At 41.9% G+C, this 23,625-nt stretch overlaps 1 pseudogene; it reads right to left on the bottom strand.

Annotated features, from left to right (window-relative positions):
- Positions 1 to 1,588: 1,588 nt before the first annotated feature.
- LOC102121185 (Y-box-binding protein 1-like) overlaps positions 1,589 to 23,625 on the bottom strand; it is a 34,091-nt pseudogene continuing 12,054 nt past the window's right edge.

Raw genomic sequence — 23,625 nt, 5'->3', positions numbered from 1 at the left:
TTTTCTCCAACGTTTTCTTCTGTAGATGTCATCTCAATCCAACCCCTAACAGCAGTTTTCAAGTGTCCACTAGTTAAATCTCAATAATATCTAGCTTTTCCCACCCCCATCCTGCCCCTACCATAGCATAAATGTTGAAAACCTGGCAATTTTGCTGTCAGCTCAGGGTATAGATAGGGTGCTCTCTGATGAAGGGCTAAGACAAGCTGGGCTGAGGTCAGAAATCTGGATGGCCTTGATCTTATTAACCCTGATCATGCCAAAAGGTCATGGGAATAGCAGAAAAGGCAGAGCTGTTGGAATCAGTTGGTTCTTGCTCAAAATCTTGGTTTACACCCACTTGCTGTCACTATTAGCTGGGGGGTCTTGGGCAAGTTCTATAACCTCTTTGGGCTTCAGTTTTGGTTTTATTTTTAATCTTTAAAATGAGGATAATAACACCTACCTTCAGGTGTAGTTTTGAGAATGAGAGATAATGCATGGTCAGGCTCCTAGAAGCTGGGAGCTCTACTTATATTAATTACATCATGTGAGATATGGTTGTTACCCAGTACATCTGCTCTGCTTGGCCTCTAGCCTGCGAGCATCTCCCCAGGCCAGGCTCGTACATTTTCATCTCTGGATCCCAACACTTGATCCTCAGTCTGGCACATGGTAGGACCTCACTAGACATTTGCCAAGTGATTGATTTGGAGGTTAAAAAAATATCCCTTGCATTCTGCCTGAAAGCCACATTACTGTAATGGGACACAGGTTTGGAGTTGTGAGTATGAGAACTCAATTGAAACGTGTTCTACCTCTTGGAATGTATTTTGTTCCACATTATGGATACCAAAGAATGCCTGAGTTTCCCTCTCTCCTCTTCATTTCTGCTGTTAATTTTTACTTTCCAAATGAAATGAGTCTTATGTCTAAGAATTTTAGAAGGAATTTTGGTGGGAGTGAAACTGGGTACCCAAATGTTCCAATCTTAGCACTGAAAGTCCAGGAAACCCCTCCGTCCTAGGCTTTCTGTCAGTACAGTTGGCCATTCTCAAAAGACTAATGGAAGCTAGCTGGCAGATACATTAACTACAAGATGGAGATTTTTTGGAATCCCCTTTGAAGTTTGATTTGATAGGTTCTGTATGGTTCTGGTCAGTTCCATTGAATTTGCTACTTCAGGAAGTATGGAACAGATTAGATTTTCATTCTGGTTTCATTCAGATTTTTATTCTCTGTACAAAGTAATCCCATTGGCTCTTTATTATTATTAGTTAAGACCTTTATTAACAGGTGCTTGCAGTTTGTTGACTTTTTTGAAAACATCAAGTTGTAAACTTTTATTACAAATTAAAAATGAGGCCGGGCACGGTGGCTCAAGCCTGTAATCCCAGCACTTTGGGAGGCTGAGGCGGGTGGATCACGAGGTCAGGAGATCGAGACCATCCTGGCTAACATGGTGAAACCCCATCTGTACTAAAAATACAAAAACTAGCCGGGCGTGGTGGCGGGCACCTGTAGTCCCAGCTAGTCGGAGGCTGAGGCGGGAGAATGGCGTGAACCCGGGAGGCGGAGCTTGCAGTGAGCCGAGATCGCGCCACTGCACTCCAGCCTGGGTGACACAGCGAGACTCCGTCTCACAAACAAACAAACAAACAAACAAATTAAAAATGAAGTTATTAAAAATCTCAACCTGACCAGACAGGAAACAATTTAAAAACCTTTAAAGGCATATTGAGAAAAAAAACAGGCTTAAAAAAAAAACCACATTTGTTATGACCAAAAAGACACATCTTTAGGTAAAAATAATAAAAACCCCATGCTGCTTAGATAATACAGATAGTTCTATTTATCTGGTCAACGGGCAAAAAGCAAGCACTTAAGGTCTTCAGCTGCAATCTTTTGTTCATTTCCTATTGCTGGAATTTGATATTTCTTCTTGTTGGATGACTAAACTGGGTGATGGTAGAGATGGTAAATCGGCATTTACTCAGCCCCGCCCTGCTCAGCCTCGGGAGCTGACGAATTCTCAGCTGGCAGATCGGCTGCTTTTGTCTCTTTGCCATCTTGTGGTTTAGGGTTTTCTTTTCTTTTCTGTTTTTCTTTTTCTTTTTCTTTTGAGACAGATCCTCGCTCTTGTCCCCCAGGCAGGAATGCGATGGCGCGACCTCTGCTCACTGCAACCTCTACCTCCCGAGTTCAGGCGATTCTCCTACCTCAGCCTTGAGAGTAGCTGGGACTACATACAGGGGCCTGTCACCATGCCTGGCTAATTTTTGTATTTTTAGTAGAGACAGGGTTTCACCATATTGGCCAGGCTGGTCTCGAATTCCTGACCCCAGGTCATCCACCCACCTCGGCCTCCCAAAGTGCTGGGATTACAGGCGTGAGCCACCACGCCCGGTCTGTTTAGGGTTTTCTGGGCGTCTGCATCTGTAATTGAAGTTGCGGCGGTACTGACGTTGAGGTGGCTGCTGACCTTGGGTCTCACCTCTTTGATTTTCTTTATCCTCTTCATTGCTGTCCTCTCTAGGCTGTCTTTGGCAAGGAGGGCCCCTGCAGAATCGTGGTTTATGTCCCTGATACATACTCTGCCGCATCGATCTACCTTGTTCTACGGCACCCTGGTTGTCAGCATTCTCCATCACTTCTCCCTGCACAGGAGGGTTGGAATACCGTGGCCCACGCCCATAGGGTCTCCGCATGTAGGAAGGTGGGAACCTTCGCCTGCGGTAGGGCCAGCGTGGTGGGGCCTGGCCTTCGGGGGCACTCTCCTATCCCTCGTTCTTTCCCCCACTCTCACTATTCCTGTAATTTTGCTGGTAATTGGGTGGAGGACTCCTATGATGTGGATAGCATCTATAAGAGTTACGGTCTGCTGCATATTTACTACCTTGAACTGGAACACCACCAGGACCTATAATACGTGCTGCCTCCGCACCCTTTTCTTCTTCAACAACATCAGACTCCACAGTCTCTCCATCTCCTACACTGCGAAGGTACCTCCTGGGGTTTATTCTTCTTTTTGGCAGTCTGGGGTACAAATATATCTTCCTTAATGTCGTTCCTGTATGAAACCATATCCGTTCCTTATGTTGAACCATTTTACTGTTTCCAAAACCTTAGTTGCGGTGACCTGCTTGTCCCCGCCGGCAGGTGCCGCTGATGTGAAGCCGCCTGGGCCACCGCTTCCTGCGCCGCTGCCCATAGTGCCTGGTGTTGTGTCACCCGCGCTGAGGGCGGGGACGGCGGGCAGCTGCTAGGTCTCGGCCTTGCTGCTGAAGGTTGCGGCGATGGTGACTGGGGCCGGCTGCGGCAGCTGCGGCTCCTCCCGGGGTGTGATGGTAACTAGCGCCGGAGGCGGCGGTGGGGGCTGCTCAGGGATCTCTGGGGTCCACTCTCCGCTCAGGCTACCGATTGAACTCTTGGCTCTCTTAAAAAGTTAGTGTGGCCGGGCGCGATAGCTCACCCCTGTAATCCCAGCACTTTGGGAGGCCGAGGCGGGTGGATCGCCTGAGGTCAGGAGTTTGAGACCAGCCTGACCAACGCGGTGAAACCACGTCTCTACTAAAAAAAAAAAATGGCTGGGCGTAGAAGCTTGCGCCTGTAATCCCAGCTACTCGGGAGGCTGAGGCACTCGGGAGGCTGAGGCAGGAGAATCGCTTGAACCTGGGAGGCCGAGGTTGCAGTGAGCCAAGATGGCGCCACTGCACGCCAGCCTGGACGACAAGAACGAGACTCCATCTCCAAAAAAAAAAAAAGGTTAGTGTGCAGTCGTTTTGGACATGCTGAAGTGACTAAAATTGAGACTGAGAAAAATAAGTGTATTAATCGTGGATCATAGCTCTTTTTCTAAACCTATTTTTGGACTGCCTTTTGCTCTAATAAAAAACAGGCTTACTTGGTGAAGTATTTGTTCAAAGACAGGTCTTTATGAGTAATCTTTGGAGGAAGATGAAGTGGGTTAATTTTACTTTAAAAGCTCTGTGGGATGCCAAAGCTGGTAGGATGTGCGAAAAGATGGGCTTATGGTATTTTAAAAATCAATTTGAAAAGAGTTGTGACTCGTATTTCTCATCCCAGTTAATATTCCTGAGTTTGAATTTTGTGAAAGATCGTTACAACGACTTAACTGAAACATGATCAGGCAGGTATTTCATATTCTGGTACATCCTTTATGATCATTCACTGGCTGACAGACTTCACATGTCGTTTCCCTGGGTCCAGGAACCTCCCTGCCGTTGTCAGCCTCCACTAAAAAATTTCAGTGTAAAATATAGACCTGATCCAGTCATGTTCCTGCTTAAAAATCCTTACTAGCTCTCCCACTTCTCCTAGAATAAATAAAGTCCAAAGACATTCCAGGCTTGCAAGAGCTGATCGTCAGTTGATCTGGTAAGCTTATTTTCTGTTTTTTTCACATCCTTTTTTTTTTTCTTTTTTTGAGACAGAATTTCCCTCTGTCGCTCAGGCTGGAGTGTAATCCCGTGATCTCAGCTCATTGCAGCCTCCGCCTCCAGGTTCAAGTGATTCTGGTGCCTTAGCCTCCTGAGTAGCTGGGACTATAGGCGCATGCCATCGAACCCAGCTAATTTTTGGATTTTTAGTAGAGACGGGGTTTCACCATGTTGGCCAGGCTGGTCTTGAACTCCTGGCCTCATGTGGTCTGCTTGCCTCAGCCTCTCAGAGTGCTGAGATTACAGGTATGAGCCACCACACCTGGACACACATCCTCTACTTCCTCTTTTTCTTTCTTTCTCTTTTTAAAATTAAGGTGAAATTCAATAACATAGAATTAACCACTTAAACAAGCAATTTGTGACGTTTAGTACATTTACAATGTTGTGCAACTGATACTACTATCTAGTTGCAGAGCACTTTCACCACCCCAGAAGGAAACCCTGTACCATGAAGCAGTCACTCCACATTCTCTACTCCCTTAGCCCTTGGCAACCACCAATCTGCTTTCTGTCTCTATGGATTTGCCTATTCTGGATATTTCATATACATGGAATAATAATAATATTTGACCTTTTGTCTGGCTTCTTTCACTTAACATAATGTTTTCAAGGTTCATCCACATGGTCACATTTATGAGAACTTTATTCCTTTTTATGGCTGAGTAATATTCTGTTGTATGGATATATCATACAACTTGTTTATCCATTCATCCATTCATGGACATTGGGTTGTTTCTACCTTTTGGCCATTGTGAATGGTGTATGCATATCCATGTATACCGATCTTCAATCCTTTTGGGTATAAACCTGCAAATGGAGTTACGGGGGTGCACAGTAATTCTGTTTCACATTTTGAAGAACCATCAAACCATTTCCCCTCCTTTCTCTTGTGTTCCAATAATACAGTACATTCAAGACAATTTTTGTCAAAGCACAATGATACGACGTCTTTAATTATAACAGGCTGTATAAGTACACAAGGGCAAGGACTGTGTCATCTGTGAATCTCCAGCATCTGGCACACGGCTGCACAAAGGTGCTCAATAAATGTTTGTGGGATTGGATGGGTTACAGACAGCTTTATCCTTAGGGAAGATATGGTGTATGTAAGGCTTTGAATATGAGAAGAGCTAAGTGTGGGTAGGGGTAGGTAAGGCAGAAAAGACCTTGCCAACTCCTTTGAACAAAGGGAAAGGAAAAAGGTATGGTAGAACTAGTTCCCCTTAGACCTGGCTTCTCTTGCTGGCTTGCCTTTGATGAACTTATTGTAAATCTCTGGGAAGTTAAATTCCCCTCTGTCAATGAGAAGATTGAATATTTTAATGATATTTAATGTTTTTGTTTGCTTTAAGTTGTGGAAATATTCCCCGCCCCTCCCTTCCCCCCAACCCCAATATGAAGTCACAAATGAAAGATCAGTGTGGTTGGAGTGTGCGTTTGAGGGAAGGGAAGAGTGCAGGGCAGGGCATGGACCTGGCTCAACACCCTTCCTCTTTGTAGCCCCAAGGACCTTGGCAGGACTCCAAGACTCCAAGGTCCTGGCATTTTCTGAGCCCCCATCAATAGCCTACAAAGCTTCCATTCTAAAAAGATTAAGAAAGCATTAACAAACACAAGTACGTATTATTGTGCAAAAAAGTATTTTTCCAAGTAGTAGAGGGGTCTTTGAGGATTTACATAGCAACTTAAACAAGAAAAGAACCAAAAGGTCTTTCTAAAAAAATTATAGTGAGTAGTACCCTTGGCTGAAAAGGCAGTTTCCAACCCCCTCCTCAACTCCTTACACTTAAAAAGAAAAGATGTAGGGCAGATTACTTGAACAGAATTGTCAAACATTTTTATTTTCCTAGCTGAACGGATTCCTGCACCATGAGAGCATTTCCTCTGAAAATGTGCTGCTCTAAACCAAAGCTGAACATGTGAGTGGGCAGGTCGAGTCTTGTCTATATATTCCAGGTTTCCTTTTCTTTCTCTCTGTCTGCCTGGCTCTCTCTCTCCTGGTGAAATGACTTGGAATTATGACATCTACACTCTACTCTCACGTTGTCTTTTCTTTCTAGTTCTTTGCTTCTGAATTAATCTGAAAGATTAGGGCTTAGCCGAGTCCTCCAGATAACTTCCTGACACGCCAATTGTGTTGGCAAGCCTCACTGGTCCCTCAACAATGATCATTGCTGACACTTGACTTCCTTTGGTCCTGTTCAATTCTTTATTTCCACTGAAGCTCATTTGTAGGCAGCCCTTCTGCCCGAACTTCAAAATCTTCTATTTGTTCAGGTTGAGAGAAATTATTCAGGCAATGAGAGCGAGAGATGGTTTACACGGATGTCTGACTGAACCAAAACCACGTTGTTCTTATCATTACCGTTCCCACTTGCTGTCATAGAAGTGTAGTTTAAGCCATGATAACCACAAACATTATTCATATTCTACCATTAGCCCTCTCATTCACTTTTTGTGAGACTTCCTGAAATTCCAGAATTTCTCCTAAAAGGGAGTTCCTATGCAATGGCTGCCTCTTTTTGTATTAGAGCCGTGTTATAAACATAGAAAGGAATTTCAATGTTAATATAATATTCCTCCGATTTTCCTTCCTTAATGTTAACTTTCACTTCAAAATGGGCATAAATGTAAGCACTGTAATATTTTCATCATTTCTTTAAATGCAGTTTTTGAAAGGAACTTACAGTTTTCCGGAGGATGCCCACAGGATAATCCCTCTTGCTCCCCCATGATGCTGTTGGACTACTGGAGAATCGAATGCTGTAATCCTTTACATAGCACTTAAAAAATGATTTAGAAAAGCTAAAGTCTGCCTTGAAAACCTCAGAACTTGTCTTAGAAATCTTTCCTCAATCGGCTTCCAAAGTGTAATGTAACATGATTATTTTCTTTTGGGGAAACCTGTGAAACAGGTCTTGGAGCTCCATTTAATGTGTCAGAGTTTTAATTGATTCTTTGCCGTGTCTGTCCACCCCATAATAGCAGCGCTAAGCGCAGGACGTGTTTTACAGGAATAGTCACCCCGAGCTTAGCTTGTTGTCACATAGCAGGCAGACAATTTCACCATGAAAATAAATCTGCTTCATGCCCTGAGAATTTCTTCCTGATGAAGTGTTCTTTGCTGATGTTGAGAGTGTGATCATTGATATCCGCCAGTTAACACTGATGTGATGTGGTTCCAGGGAAAACGTTGCTTTTCCTTGCCAGTTCTAGAAAAACAGTTTGGTTGACAAGAGGGGTACCATGGAACTCCGATCCTTGAGTTCATTTACTTTTCTCTTGCTTCTTGGACCACAAGATAGGAGTGATTCCCATGCCCTTATTATAATCTCATATAAAGTACCTTCACATATGTTATCTTACTTGATCCTCATGATAACATTGTAAGGAGGGCAGATCAGGTATCATTATCCCCACTTTACAAACCAGAAAACTGAAGTTCCAAGAAATTTGTAACCTACTCAAGGAACCACAGATAATAAGTGGCCCAGAAAGGACTAAAAAGTAGATGCTCTTTTTCGTAATTACCATTTTCCTTGGAGAGCAGCCGAGACTGCTCCACCAAGAGCTTGCTACAGCAGAACCTCCCTACCCACATTCATTCATTCATTCATTCATTCATTCATTCATTCAACAAACACTTGTAGTGAGTATGAATTTTGGGGTTCAGAATTCAGGTCTGTAAAACAAAGTTAGTTCTCTCTCTCTCTCTCTTTGTCTCTCTCTCTCTGTCTCTTTCTTTCTAGACGGAGTCTCGCTCTGTCACCTAGGCTGGAGTACAGCGGCGCTATCTCAGCTCACTGCAATCTCTGCCTCCTGGGTTCAAGTGATTCTCCTGCCTCAGCCTCCTGAGTAGCTGGGACTACAGGTGCACACCACCACACCCGGCTAATTTTTGTTTTTTTTAGTAAGGACGGGGTTTCACCATATTGGTCAGGCTGGTCTCGAACTCCTAACCATGTGATCCACCTGCCTCGGCCTCCCAAAGTGCTGGGATTACAGGCATGAGCCACTGCACCTGGTCATATTTTTCTGTAACTTTAATTAAACTCTTTCTTGGGCACTCATTCCTCCTGATGGCAGAAACTTAGTCAACTCCAGGTTTTCTCATGCAGCTTAGGGATCTGCCCCTCTTCCCTTTCACCCTAGGTTTGTATATAAGTTCAAGCCGTTGAGTATGTGTGTGTTTGTGTGAGAGAGAGAGTAAGAGTGAGACAGAGACAGAGACAGAAACAGACACAGAGAACATCTGTTAATGACTCGTAATATCCCAAATTTATTTACCTAGCATGTTTCAGATTCCTGTTGGGTGGGGGTACACAGAGATGAGCAGCAGCATCCCTTCCTTAAAATGTTCAGTCTAGTGAGAGAAGAAGAGAAAGGAGAGTTTGGCCTTACAGTGGGATGCAGGCTAAGAGAGATCCCATGATCAAAACCAATGCAGTAGGGCTTGACTGATTGAAAGATGTGTAAGGTGACACTTGTACCTTCCTCAAAGATCTAAGCAAAGACTGTATGATTCTACAATTTCCCTGTTACCCAAGCTATTTGGTGTTCACAACATCGGGTAACTTATCAGAGCTCAGATTCAACTGGAAAGCCAAAAGAAACTTAATAATAAAACAATTATAATTTTGTATCTATGATCTCATTGGACCTTCTCTACCTCTGTGAGAACTAAAAAGGTTATTCCTCTGAGGCCTATACAAAATTAGCATTACTCAGTGGCCTCTTCTAGGCACCATTGCATGCTGAGAAATGGCAATATGGCATTGCAAAATAATTTGAACTTTTAGTTCTGTCTCTTAAAAAGGACTGAAGAGAGTATATCATTACATAAACTCTCTCCTCTTTCTTCTTTTATCTTCTCTTTCCTTTCTCCTCCCTTTCCCTTCCTATTTGTTCTGTCTCTCATCTATCAACCATCCATTCATCCAATCACCTGTCTCACACCCAGCTTCTCTTTCCCCAGTCCAAACTCACAGTCCAAATCTTTCAAGCTAACTTGGTTTTAAAAAAATAAACATTCCTGTTTCAGTTTCCTCTAAAATTCTTTTTTTCTTTTTCTTTTCTTTTTCTTTCTTTTCTTCTTTTTTTTTCTTTTTTCTTTTTTTTTTGAGACAGAATCTCACTCTGTCATCCAGCCTGGAGTGCAGTGGAACTATCTCGGGTCACTGCAACCTCCGCCTCTCAGGTTCAAGTCATTCTCCTGCCTCAGCCTCCTGAGTAGCTGAGATTACAGGTGCCCACCATCACACCCAGCTAATTTTTGTATTTTTAGTAGAGATGGGATTTCACCATGTTGGCCAGGTTGAACTCCTGACCTCAGGTGATCTGCCTGCCTCAGCCTCCCAAAGTGCTGGGATTACAGGCGTAAGCCACTGCTCCCAGCTCTTCTTTTTCTTCTCCTTCTCCTTCTCCTTCTCCTTCCCCTTTCCCTTTCCTTTCCCCAAGGAAAGACAGAACTTTCCTTGGTGGATAGAGAAGAAGAGGTATGACTACAGTGTTTGCAAGTGTATCATTTTAGTCTCTCTCCAATCATTTTACAGATGGGAAAACTGAAGCCCAGAGAATAAAATAAACTGCCCAAAGTCACACAGCTGGTAAGTGACCGGACTGTGATTTAAATCTGGATCTCTGACACAAAGTTCTGTGTTCTTTCTACTCACAAGTGGAGTACATTCCTGGTTTCTACATAATATAAACAAGAGGAAAATTCACATAACTGTTTTCTCCCCAACCCAAAGCAGTAAAGGAGAAGTCAGTTAATGAAAAAAAAAAATACATAAAGCCTAACATGAGAACCATGATTTTGGTTCTTGGTTTGGAGAAGGTGATGGCCACCTGCTGCCAGAAACGAGGCATGAACCAAGAGAGGCAGTGAGATGAAGGGAGCTGAGGGCACTGGATTTCTTGTTTTGATTCGTTTGTGTTTTTTTCTTTTTCTTTTTTTTGACACAGGGTCTGGCTCTGTTGCCCAGGCTGGAGTGCAGTGGTGCGATCTCGGCTCACTGCAACTTCTGCCTCCCAGTTTCAAGCGATTCTCGTGCCTTGGCCTCCGAAGTAGCTGGGATTACAGGCACGCGCTACCACACCTGGCTAATTTTTGTATTTTTAGTACACTGTGTTGGCCAGCCTGGCCTTGAACTCCTGACCTCAGGTGATCCACCCGCTTTGGCCTCCCAAAGTGCTGGGATTACAGGTGTGAACTACTGCATCCAGCCTGTTTTTTTCTTTTAGATTCAGGGGGTACATGTGTAGGTTTGTTACCTGGATATATTGTATGATGCTGAGGTTTGGACTTCTAATGATTCAGGTAGTGAACATAGTACCCAATAGGTAGGTTTTCAACCCTTCCTCCCCTCCCCTTCCCTTTTTTGGAATCCCCATGTTTATTGTTTCCATCTTTGTGCTTGAGTGTACCCAAAGGGCATTGAGTTTTAACAGTACTGGAATCATGGGTCCCAATAGTCTAGTGAGTTAAGTGTTCCAAGCCAGGGGGAAACTTGAGAGATCTGGGTTACTGATGAAGAAAAACATATCTATACCTGTCAAGCAGTGAGAATAGAAAGCCCCCAGGACTATTTTCTGATTTCAAAATAATACATAGACCTTATTAACTATTGAAATACAAAAGTGTATAGCAGAAAGTAAATAGCTCCTCTAACACCCCAACCCACGTACGAATGAAGGTCATAAGAAATCTTCCATATTTTTTTCCTGTACAAATACAGATACTTCTGGACTTACAATGGGGGTATGTGCCAGTAAACCCATAATAAGTTGAAAATGCAGTAAGTTGAAAATGCGTTTAATACACCTAACCTACTGAGCATCATAGCTTAGCCTAGCCTAACTTAAACATGCTCAGGACACTTACATAGCCTATAGTTGGGCAAAATCATTTATGACATGGTTTGGATCTGCTTCCCTGCCCAAATTGCATGTCAAATTATAATCCCCAATGTTGGAGTTGGGGCCTGATAGGAAGTGATTGGATCACGGAGCTAAATTCTCATGAATGGTTTAGCACCATCCCCCCTTGGTGTTGTATATTGAGAGAGTTCTTGTGAGATCTGGTTGTTTAAAAGTGAGTGGCACTTCCCCCTCTCTCCCCTCTCTCTTCCTGCTGCTCTGGCCACGTGACATGCAGGCTCCACTTTTGCCTTCCGCCATGATTGTAAGTTTCCTGATGCTTCCCCTGAAGCTGAGCAGATGCCAGCATCATGCTTCCTGTACAGCCTGTGGAACCAAGAGCCAATTAAAACTCTTTTCTTTATATATTACTCAATCTCAGGTATTTCTTCATAGCAATGCAAGAATGGCCCAATGCAGTCTGGTAACACAGTTCATGGTTGAGAATCTGTTGTTTACCCTGGTGATTGCATGGCTGATTGGGAGCTGTGGCTTGCTGCCGCTGCCTTGCCTTGTGAGAAAATATTATGTTGCATATTGCTAGCCTGAAAAAAGATCAAAATTGCAAATTTAAAGGATGGTTTCTCCTAAATGCATATTGCTTTCACACTATTGTGAAATTGAAAATCCTGAGTCAATCATTGGAAGTCAGTAACCATCTATACTAATATGGTAGTAGAATAGTAGAATATTATTCACAATTTGTCTGAATTCAACTCTTTTAAATTTGTTAATTTTATTCCATGGCCTAGAATATCAACTATCTTGTTGAATGTTCCATGTGAACTGAAAAACAATGTATATTCTTCTGTTGTTGGGTGGCATGTTCTTGGCATGTTCTAAAAATGTCAATCAGATTAAGTTGATTGAGGCCGGGCTTGGTGGCTCACGCTTGTAATCCCAACATTGGGAGGCCAAGGTGGGTGGATCACTTGAGGCCAGGAGTTTGAGACCAGCCTGGCCAACATGGTGAAACCCCATCTCTACAAAAAATACAAAAATTAGCTGGGCATGGTGGTAGGCACCTGTAATCCCAGCTACTCAGGAGGCTGAGGCAGGAGAATTGCTTGAACCTGGGAGACAGAGGTTACAGTGGGCCGAGGTCTCACCACTGCACTCCAGCCTGAGTGACAGAGTGAGACTTTGTCTCAAAACAAACAAACAAATAAACAAACAAACCCAAAATTAACTGGTTTGAGAGTGTTCAGCCTTACTACATCCTTACCAATCTTCTGTGCTTGTTCTATCAATTTCTGAGAGGGAAATGTGGAACCTTCCAAGTAGGATTGTAGATTCATCCATTTCTCCTTTCCATTCTATTATTATTTTTTTGCTTCATGTGTTTTCAGGATCTGTTTTAAATACATGTGCTTTTAGGATTGTGATGTCTTCCTTTTCCTGGTTAAAGTGACCAGTTGACACTTCTATTATTATGTAATGTCCCTCCTTTAGACCTGGTAATATTCTTTGTTCTGATGTCTACTCTATCTGATGTTAGCATAGCCATATTAGCTGTTTTTTGTTTGTTTGTTTGTTTTTGTTTTTGTTTTTTGAGACAGGGTCTTGCTCTCTTGCTCAGGCTGGAGTGCAGTGGTGTGATCACAGCTCACTATAGCCTTGGCCTCCTGGGCTCAAGTGATTTGCATAACAGACCTGGGGAAAAATCTAGTGAAGACAGAACCATTCTTTGCATGCTGGGCATGAGGGGTAGGGTGATGGGGAGGAAGAGGGGAGGAAGAGGTGTGCACCACTATGCCTGGCTCATTTTTAAATATTTTGTAGAGACAGGGTCTCACTACATTTTTTAGGCTGGTCTCAAACTGCTGGCCTCAAGAGATTCTCCCACCTCAGCCTCCCAAAGTGCTGGGATTACAGGTGTGAGCCACTGTGCCCTGCAGCTTTGTTTTGATTACTGTTCTGGTATATGTTTTCCTATTCTTTTACTTTTGACCTATCTATGTCTCTATGTTTAATTTTTCTTTTCTTTTCTGGGTGCTGTGGTGTGTGCCTGTAATCCCACCTACTTGAAAGGCAGAGGCAGGAGGATCCTTTGAGCCCTGGAGCTCAAGGCTAGCCTGAGCAAAATAGCAAGATTTGGTCTCTAAAAAATAAATAATTTAAGTCGGTTTCTTGTAGACAGTACATAGTTGGTTCTTTTTAAAAAATCCAGTCGGACGACCTCTTTTTTTTTTTTTTTTTTGAGAGGGAGTCTTGCTCTTGTCTCTCAGGCTGGAGTGCAGTGGTGCAATCTCCGCTCACTGCAAGCTCTGCCTCCCGAGTTCAAGTGATTTTCCTGCTTCAGCCTCCCTAGTAGCTGGGATTACAGGCTCACGCCACCATGCCTGGCTAATTTTTGTATTTTTGGTAGAGACGGGGTTTCACCATGTTGGCCAGGCTGGTCTTGAACTTCTGACCTCAGGCGACCTGCCTGCCTCAGTCTCCCAAAGTGCTGGGATTACAGGTGTGAGCCACCATGCCCCATGACCTCTATTTTTTTTTTTTTTTTGAGACAGCGTCTCGCTCTGTCGCCCAAGCTGGAGTGCAGTGGCCAGATCTCAGCTCACTGCAAGCTCCGCCTCCCGGGTTTATGCCATTCTCCTGCCTCAGCCTCCCGAGTAGCTGGGACTACAGGCACCCGGCACCTCGCCCGGCTAGTTTTTTGTATTTTTTAGTAGAGACGGGGTTTCACCGTGCTGGCCAGGATGGTCTCGATCTCCTGACCTCGTGATCCGCCCGTCTTGGCCTCGCAAAGTGCTGGGATTGCCGTGTTTAGACCATTTACATTTAGTATAATTATTGGTATATTTGGATTTAGGTCTGCTGTTTTATTACTTATTTTCTGTTTGCTCTTCTAGTTTTTTGCCCTGGGGTTCCCCTTTTCCTGCCCCCCCCTTTTTTGGATTATTTAAGTATACTTAGTATTTTATTTCAATTTATCAATTGACTTTCTGGCTATATATATTTTTTGTATCTTATTTGTTTATTTACTTACCTTTTTTTTAGCATTTGCTCTAGGGAGTATAGTGTACATACCTGAACTTTTACAGTATATTTAGAATTAGTATTTTACTACTTTAGGTAAAATGTAGAAACCTTACAATCACATAGTTCTCTTTACCCTTCTCCTTTTATTTTATAGGTATCATATTTATTACATCTGCATATGTCAAAAACCCCACCAGACAATCCTATAATTTTTGCTTTCAATGGTCATGCATACTTTAAAAGATTAAGAGGAAAAAATAGTATTTTACATATCTTTATTTTTACCTTGTTTGTTGCTTTTCATTAATTCCTGAAGTTCCAAGTTTCCCGCTAGTATTATTTCCCTTTAGCCTGAAGAATTTCCTATAGCAAATGTTTTAAAGTCTATATGCTGATGATAACTTATTTTAGATTTCTTTCATCTGAGAATGTCTTTATTTCACTTTAATTCCTTTAAGATATTTTTACTGGAGGCCAGGCACATTGGCTCATACCTGTTATCCCAGCACTTTGGGAGGCCAAGGTGGGAAGATCTCTTGAGCCCAGGAATTAAAGACCAGCCCGGGCAACATAGTGAGACCCCAATTCCACAAAAAAGTAAAAAATTAGCCAGGTGTGGTGGTACACACATGTAGTTCAAGCTACTTGGGAGGCTGAGGCAGGAGGATAGGTTGAGCCCAGGAGTTTGAGGCTACCATGAGCTGTGATTGCCGCTGCACTCCAGCCTGGATGACAGAGTGAGACTCTGTCTCAAAAAAAGAAAAAAAGAGATTTTTCACTGGATATGCAATTTTTGGTTGAAAGTTATTTTCTTTTAGCACTTTAAAGATGTTAATATAGCCACTGTGGTTTATAATGAGAAATCAATAGTCATTTGAATCATTGTTCTTCTAGAAGTAATTTATTTTTTTTCTCTAGACTCTTAAGATTTTACAATATATATATTTTTGTTGGTACAGTAAGTCTTCACAATGTCTTCTTGGAGGTAGTTACTTATAGTGACTTTAAGCAAAATGACATATGACAACATTAATTTTACCGTAGGCTAACTGAAATAAGTGAGTTAGGTTCCTTTGGTATATTTCTGATCACAAAAACATCATCAAACTTCCAAATAAAGGTCAAAACATTTCTAACATTAAACCCTGAAGTAAGTGTGAGCTATACATACATTTAAGAAAGATTAAGTAAAGGGGCTGGGCATGATGACTCATGCCTGTAACCCCAGCACTTTGGGAGGCCAAAGTGAGAGGATTACTTGAGTCGAGAAGTTTGAGACTAGCCTGGGCAATAGAGTGAGACATCTCTATTAAAAACTAAAAAAAATTTTGCTGGGTGTGTGGCACACACCTGTAGTCCCAGGTACTCAGGAGGCTGAGGTGAGAGGATTGCTTGAACCCAAGAGGTCGAGGCTACAGTGAGCTGTGATGTGCCACTGCATTCCAGCCTGGGTGACAGAACAAGACCCTGTCTCAAAACAAAAAACAAACAAACGAACAAACACACAAGTAAGATACTTATTTACCCAGTTATTCCAGCTCAGGGTTGCATGTGGTTGGAAATTAACCTGGCAGCTCAGAGTGCAAAGTGGGAGCTGACCCCAGATGGGGTGCCATTCCACTGGAGGGTATATTCATACACACCCACATTCACTCATACTGAGACTATTTAGATATGCCAGTTTACCTAATATGGACAGCTTTGGGATGTGGGAGGAAACTGGAGTACTGGATCAAAAAACCCTGCAGATATGGGGAAAATGTATAGATTCCATACAGACAGTGGTCCCACCTGGAAATTAATTTTTTTTCTTTTCAACTTTATGACAAAATGACACTAAATGAAACATTATTTGAGGATGAACTGTATTTAGAAGTTTTATTATGATGTGTCTGGGCATGGTTTTCTTTGAATTTCTCTTGTTTGGAATTTACTGAGTTTCTTAAATCCGTAAATTTATGATTTTCAAGAAATTTGGGAAATTCTGGACATTATTTCTTTAAATGTTTTTTCTTTTCCAATCTCTTTTCTTCTTTTGGGAGTTCAATGACATGAACATTAAATCTTCTGGTATTGGCTTTTTTTGTTTTTTTGTTTTTTTGAGACAGGATCTTGCTCTGTTGCCCAGGCTGGTGTGCAGTGATGTCATCATGGTTCACTGCAGCCTTGAACTCCTAGGCTTAGGTGATCCTCCCACCTCAGTCTCCTGGGTAGCTGGGACTACAGGTGCATGCCACTAAGCCCAGCTAATTTTTTGTAATTTTTTTGCAGAGATTGGGATCTGCCATGTTGCCCAAGCTGGTCTTGAACTCATGGGCTCAAGAGATCCACCTGTCTTGGCTTCCTAAAGTGCTGGGATTACGAGGCATGAGGCACTATGTCTGTCCACCTTTCAATATTGTTTCACAAGTCTCTATGGCTCTGTCCATTATTTTTCAATCTTTATTTCTTCTATTATTCAGATTGGATAATTTCTATGCATCTGTTTTCACGTTCACTGACTTATTTCTGTCATCTCCATTCTGCTGTGGAATCTATCTAGTGAATCATCTGTTTCAGATTACATATTTTTAAATTTCAGCATTTCCATTTGGTTCTTTTTATAGGATTTATTTCTCTGCTGATAATTTTTACCTTGCTGTTAATTTCAAGAGTGTTCACCTTTATCTCATGGACTACGGTTATGACAGTTGCTTTAATATCTTTGTTTGATAATACAACATCTGGGTCATCTAAGGGTTGGTATCTTTTTTCTTTCTTTTTTTTTATTGTAGAATACTCTAAAGTTTATTGTCTTTTATTTTTATTTTTTAAATATATATATATTTATTATTATTATTATACTTTAAGTTCTAGGGTACATGTGCATAACGTGCAGGTTACATATGTATACTTGTGCCATGTTGGTGTGCTGCACCCATCAATTCGTCAGCACCCATCAACTCGTCATTTACATCAGGTATAACTCCCAATGCAATCCCTCCCCCCTGCCCCCTCCCCATGATAGGTATCTTTTTTCTTTCCGTTGAGAATTAGACATGTTTTTCTTCTTTTTTCTATACTGAGTAATTTTGGATTGTATTCTGGGCCATTTTAAAATATTATTTTATAAGACTCTGGGTCTCATTAAAATCTATAGAAAATGTTGATTTTTATGTTCCAGCAGATCCCATTAGGTTCAAATTGCAAGTTCTTCATCCCCTTCAATGGGTGGTTGTTCCAATGTAAATTTTTTTTTCAAACTTTGCTGCGGTGTTTTGGGTCTGTCTAATTAATCACTCAAGCCTCATATTAACCCCTAATTGTTTGTGGCACTTAAGGGTTAATATTAAACTTGGGATATTAAATAATAATTCAGTTCCCATAGCCTTTTCTGTGTTGCTCTGGGTCTTTCCTGTGTATGCACAGCTCAAGATTAAGCCTGGGACTTGTGCAGTCTCATACACAGAATTAGGGAATTCCTTTCCCCTTTGACCCAGCTCACAGAGGACCTTTTTTTTTTTTTTTTCTGATGCTCTGGCCAGTAAAATAGGGTTTTACTTAGGGTTTTAAATCCGTTATACCATTGCTGCTGTAACACGGCTCCATGACTGGACCCACAGTGTCAAGGCAAAGAAGCAAAAGGAGAAAGAGAGAAAAACAACAACAGGGATTCTTCTCACATATTTCGACTACAGGGGCCTCTTTCCCCAATTACGCTGGCCAGAGAAACATTTTGGGCTGCCTGCACTGCCACCACAACAGTTCTATGACTGGGCATAAGAGAAAAGAGAAAAGGGAGGGAAACTTGGGAAACATATTTTTGTTTGGTTTCCTGCTCCAAATTTGACTCCCATTCCCTATCTGTATGCTTTTGTTTAGTTTTCAGGTAACTGCTTTTTATATTTAGTTCATAATTTTTAGTTGTAACTAGAGATTAGGGAGAGATAGGATATAGTGGGCTTTCTTCATTTTGTCTGGTACCTGAAGTCCTCCTAATACTTTTCATGTTTCATCTTTTTACCTTTAAAACTTTGATCCTTCTGGAATTTATTTTGGTGCAAGTAGTAATGTAGTGTTATTATTATTAATGTGGTTCTTCTTATTGTTATAGGAAATATTTGGCAGAATAGTAAATTAGGAGCCTTAGTGGAAGGGCAGTTAGAGCAGTCTGGGTTCAAGTGGCTCTACTACTTGTAAGTTTATGACCTTGACCATAACCTCTCCTAATCTGTTTTTTCATTGAGATAGTGGGGATAATGATAATATCTGCCTCATGGAATTGCTGTATTAAATGAGTATTAAGTGAGACAATGCTAGTAAAATATTTTTTACTGAATCTGGCACCCAGTAGGGGCTTAACAAGTGGCAGTTGTTATGGTCATGACATGGTGATAATTATTGTTATGCTGTGTAATAAGACCTAGTCACCACACTATGAGTCAGGCCACCACACTGAAGCCTTGGGAAGATGTTTCTTAGCTACAGTACATACTTGAAACAAGCCAGAAGCTGCTCTGTATCTCAAAATGTATGTGAAGTCTGAATCAATGAGATAAGTTTGAGTTTGTAGGATCAAGAAATATCACTGGGAAATGGAGGATGCTGTAGATAACACCATTCACACCTCACTCAGTTGATGTTAGTAGATAAGGAAAATGAAGACTCCTAAATTTTCTAAGATAGTGTTTTGCAAAGTGGGATCAGAATCAACTGGTATACTTGTTAAGATGCAGATTCTTGGGCCCTACTCCTGACCTAAGAAATCGTAACTGTGGGTAGAGCCGGGAGACCTGCATTTAATAGGCTTCCCAGGTAATTCTTTCGTGCATCAAAATGTGAGAAATACTTTTCTAGAAAGAAAAGGGAAAAAAGTGGGTGTAGGGTGGGAAGAGGAAAAAGAAAGGAAAGAAAGAGACAAAGCAGGAGGAGAAAAAGAGGAGAGGAGGGCTACTACTGAATTAGAGTAGATGAGCATCCTACCTTTCTAAATCTTCATGGGCCCACTGTTAACTACCATAATAAAATATAACCTGAATCCCAGTTCTCCCGATTCACAGATCACTCAAAGATCCATTTAGTTAACCAAAAGTTTTTGAGTCTGGCTGTGTATCAGAATACTGGTGAGAGACAGAGGAAAAAGACACATCGTCTACTGTTGGAGAAGGACTCACACTCATACTCCACAGCCAACCAGAATTCAATATGGTGGTGCTGTGATAGAGATATGCATTGGGCACAAATGGAAGACTGAACTAGTGGCACCAAACTCAGACTGGGGGAGATCAAGAAATGGCTTCTAGGAGGAGAGGTGCCTGGGCTGAGTCTCACGGAGAGTAATCATTCATTAGGAAGAAGGGAAAATATTAGAAGCAAAAGAGGAGAGTGGGAGGTACTCACAGGGAGAAACAGCAGGATATGTCTAGGGAGATGTTGGCTCAGTGTGAGCGGGGAGGCTATATGGTGAGAATAGTGGTCAGTAGCCAACATTCCCATATTAGGAGCCACATCACAAATACCCTGTGGACTGTGTCAAGAAATTTGATCAATGAGGAACCATGAAAGAGCGGAAGCAAAGGGTGACTTGGTAAGCTTTTCATTGGGACTTAATTTTTTTTCAAAATGGAAAAATAGCTTTATTGATTGTTTTTTCTGATTATAAGGGTAACGGATGCCAATTGTAGAAATAAAAAGATAATATAGAAATATATAAAGAAGAAATTAAAAGTCACTTGGAATTCCAACAGCCAGAGAAAACCTGCAAACCTAAATAAGTTTGTTTATCCTTCCAGACATTTCTCTAGGTATATATCCAACCACATGCACATACACATACACATAACACATTAATTTTTTTTTTTTTTTTTTAGACAGTATCACTGTGTTGCCCAGGCTGGAGTGCAGTGGCTCAATCTCGGCTCACTGCAACCTCTGCCTCCTGGGTTCAAGTGATTCTCTGCCTCAGCATCCCAAGTAGCTGGGACTACAGGTACATGCCACCACACCTGGCTAATTTTTTTATTTTTTGTAGAGAAGGGGTTTCACTATGTTGGCCAGGCTGGTCTTGAACTCTTAGCCTCAAGTGATCGGCCTCTGAAAGCGCTGGAATTACAGGCATGATCCACTGTGCCTGGCCATATAACACATTTTTAAATGAAGTCATTTCACATGTGTTGTGAAATACTGCCTTTCAATCCTTTTTCACTTGACAATATTTAGTGGACATCTTTCCCTGTCAATAAATGTAGATTTAAACCTTAATCATAATTTCTGCTGTCTCTTTTGCTCACTTTTGACTTGCTCCTCATTCCTTTTCCAGGTGTGGGCTTTCCATTTGACCTCACTCCAAGTGTTAGCTTCCTGCTTTGTTCCTTTGTGTCTTCTTGCCCACCACCTCTTCAGTTCCCAAGTCCCTTGCTTTGTCTCCAAAGTCATAGCAATTTTGTTCTGAGTAATGCTCTTCCTGTCCTATTGCTCATCTGCTTAATGCTTCCTTTCTGTCCTAGGTGTTCAGGATGAAGTCTCAGCTTTCCTAGGCTGACCCTGGTAGCTCTCTTGTCAACCCCTCCAGCCTTCTCTCCCATCACCTGCAACCACCTCTCCCTGACTGTTGTCCCTGATTTATGGCACAGCAATGTCGAACTGCTTCTTTTTCCTATTTCTTGCTTCCCTGCTATTCCTCATGCTATTCCCGCTGCCTGCAATTCCTTCATTCCCCAAAGTATCTGGTTGACCTGACTAACTCTGATTCATCCTCTAAGACTCTACCAGAGGTATCCCTGACACAGTGTAGCCTGGATGATCTGCACCTCCTGTGTCCTCCAAGGATACTCTGTTTCTCTTTGTTGTTAGCAGGTTGTATTAGAATTATCTAGTGTGTGTCTGTCTTCCTTATTGGCTTGTAAGCTCCTTGACTCATTCAATTTTGTCTTCCTAGAGCCTCAAATGTAATTGGTATGTGTTTGTTGAATGAAGAAACTTGAGTCTTTGCGGAAGGGATTCTCTGGTGCCAGCTGTCAAACTCTTCCCATGCTACTGGCCCTGGTGGTTCAGATCTCTGTCCTGTGGTTTCTACTTAGACTTCTGCTGATTGCCTCTATCTCCTGCCTACATGGGCACCTGGATCTCGTACTTAGTTTGGATCTTGGCTTGTAATGCTCAGTTCCTGCCTCTTCCTTCGTTCTTGTGCGAATCTAGTAATTTAGTCTTATATGTCTAACCCCTCCCTGTAAACCGATTATCCCCTGTCATCTGGATCTGCCTGAATTTCAAAGCCCAGGACTCTCCATCCAGTCTACTTTGTCACCTCAAAAAAAACCTATCACCTCCAAATTCCCTGGTTATAATCTGCAAACATTAAACATTATTGTAAATTTTATATGAGTATAATAACACCTTGACAAAAACATCCTTCAACACAAAACAACAAATCTGTGCATTTGTGTGGTTATGTGACATTTACAAGATGCTGTTGTACAATTTATTTCATTCAATTCTCATAAAAACTTTGATAATAACTTTGTGAATTATTATCCCCATTTTACAGATGAGGAAACTGAGGCTTACTGCAGTTAAATGACTTGCTTGAGGCCTCCTGGTCAGGGAATGACAGAGCATGGACCTTAGTGGAGATCTTTGACTCTAGGACTTTGAACTCTTTGGAGTTCACCATGACAGTAAAGCATTTGACATATTTGATGAAAAACAGATGTATCTGATTGTGAAGCCTCAAACATGCCCTGTTTAACTTGATTCTCTCTATTACTGTGACACTGTGAGAACAGCTTTTTAAAATTTTTTATTATTTATTTATTTGTTTATTTATTTTTGAGATGGAGTCTTGCATTGTTGTCTGGGCTGGAGTGCAATGGCATGATCTCGGCTCACTGCAACCTCTGCCTCCTGGGTTCAAGTGATTCTCCTGCCTCAGCATCCCAAGTAGCTGCAATTACAAGTGTGCACCAGCACACCCAGCTAATTTTTTTTTTCTTATTTTTTACTAGAGATGGGGTTTCACTACATTGGCCAGGCTGATCTTGAACTCCTGGCTTCAAGTGATCCACCCACCTCAGCCTCCCAAAGTGCTGAGATTATAGACATGAGCCACCATGGCCTGCCTTGCAAACATCTTTTAACTCACAATCCAAAAGGAGATAGACAAAAATATCAGGGAAGGGCTTTGATTGGTCTCGTTCAGGTCGTGTGTCTGTGCCTGTAGCTGGAGGTCAGAGTACTGCAGTTGAGAGCCCCACGAGAATCCCAAGGAATGGGAAGGTGCATGTCCTCTACAAAGCAGGAGAGTCAGTTACCAAAATAAGGACACAAAGGACTCTGGTTAGACCCAAATAGGACATCTTCTGTAGCCAGAATTTCTCTTACCTTCATGCTTTAAATTTATTAAAACATGGGATTAGAGTGGGGCACAGACATTTACTATCCTAGTTTCTCCTTGGATGTGCTCAAATTTGTCAATATCCCTCTCATAATGTGACCCTCTACTCTGAATGTAATCTGCTGTTCCTCAAGTGGTCTGATATGCACACAGCATAACAGACCCATTGCTGTCCTTGTTCTCAACATGGCTATCATAGTGTTAGGCCCAGAGTAGGTGCCCAATAAATAGTGAATAAAAAGAAGGATAAACGTGATTCTCAGGCCAATCCTGCCTAAACACTTCTCTCAAAGGCAGATAAGGAGGCCTTTGTGAGATCAATAATATGCAGCAGAGGAGATGCGACCAGCTGGACTGAGAATGTGGGAGTGCTGTGGGAGGCTTCAGCTGGCATACCTCACCAGGTGTGCCTGGCATGACTGCTTCCAGGGAGTACTCTGCCCTCCTTTAAACTTTTGGTTCATCGGAATAAACTGTTCCTCCCTAAAGACAGCAACATTGGAAGACGAAGATATTTGTGAAACAAAACTAAAAAAATACATATCCTTTTCTTGTCTAGGACTTTGACTGCAAGTGACAAAAAACCTCAAATGACAGTAAACTAAATATGATAGATTATTTATCATTTGAACAAAGTTCAGAGGTAAGAAATCAAGGCTGGAATGGCAGCTCCACAATCACTGGGGAGCCAGGCTTGCTCTTTCTTGTTTCTCCCATCTTGTTGGTCTGTCCAAGGTGATGGCGTAAGTTCTGACCATCATGCTAACATCCTTTTTAGTAGAAAACTCAGTTTACACCAGATAAATAAAAGGGATGAAAGAAGAAAGGGGGTGAAGACATGTTCCAGTGGTCTTTTAATACTTCCAGACAGCTTCACAATGCTCTCATTTACATTTCACAGCTGAAACT

This window comes from Macaca fascicularis, chromosome 15 (genome assembly GCF_037993035.2).
Source record: "Macaca fascicularis isolate 582-1 chromosome 15, T2T-MFA8v1.1".
Taxonomy (NCBI): domain Eukaryota; kingdom Metazoa; phylum Chordata; class Mammalia; order Primates; family Cercopithecidae; genus Macaca; species Macaca fascicularis.
Note: the sequence above shows the minus strand (reverse complement) of the source record. Positions and strands in the feature narration are given on the sequence as shown.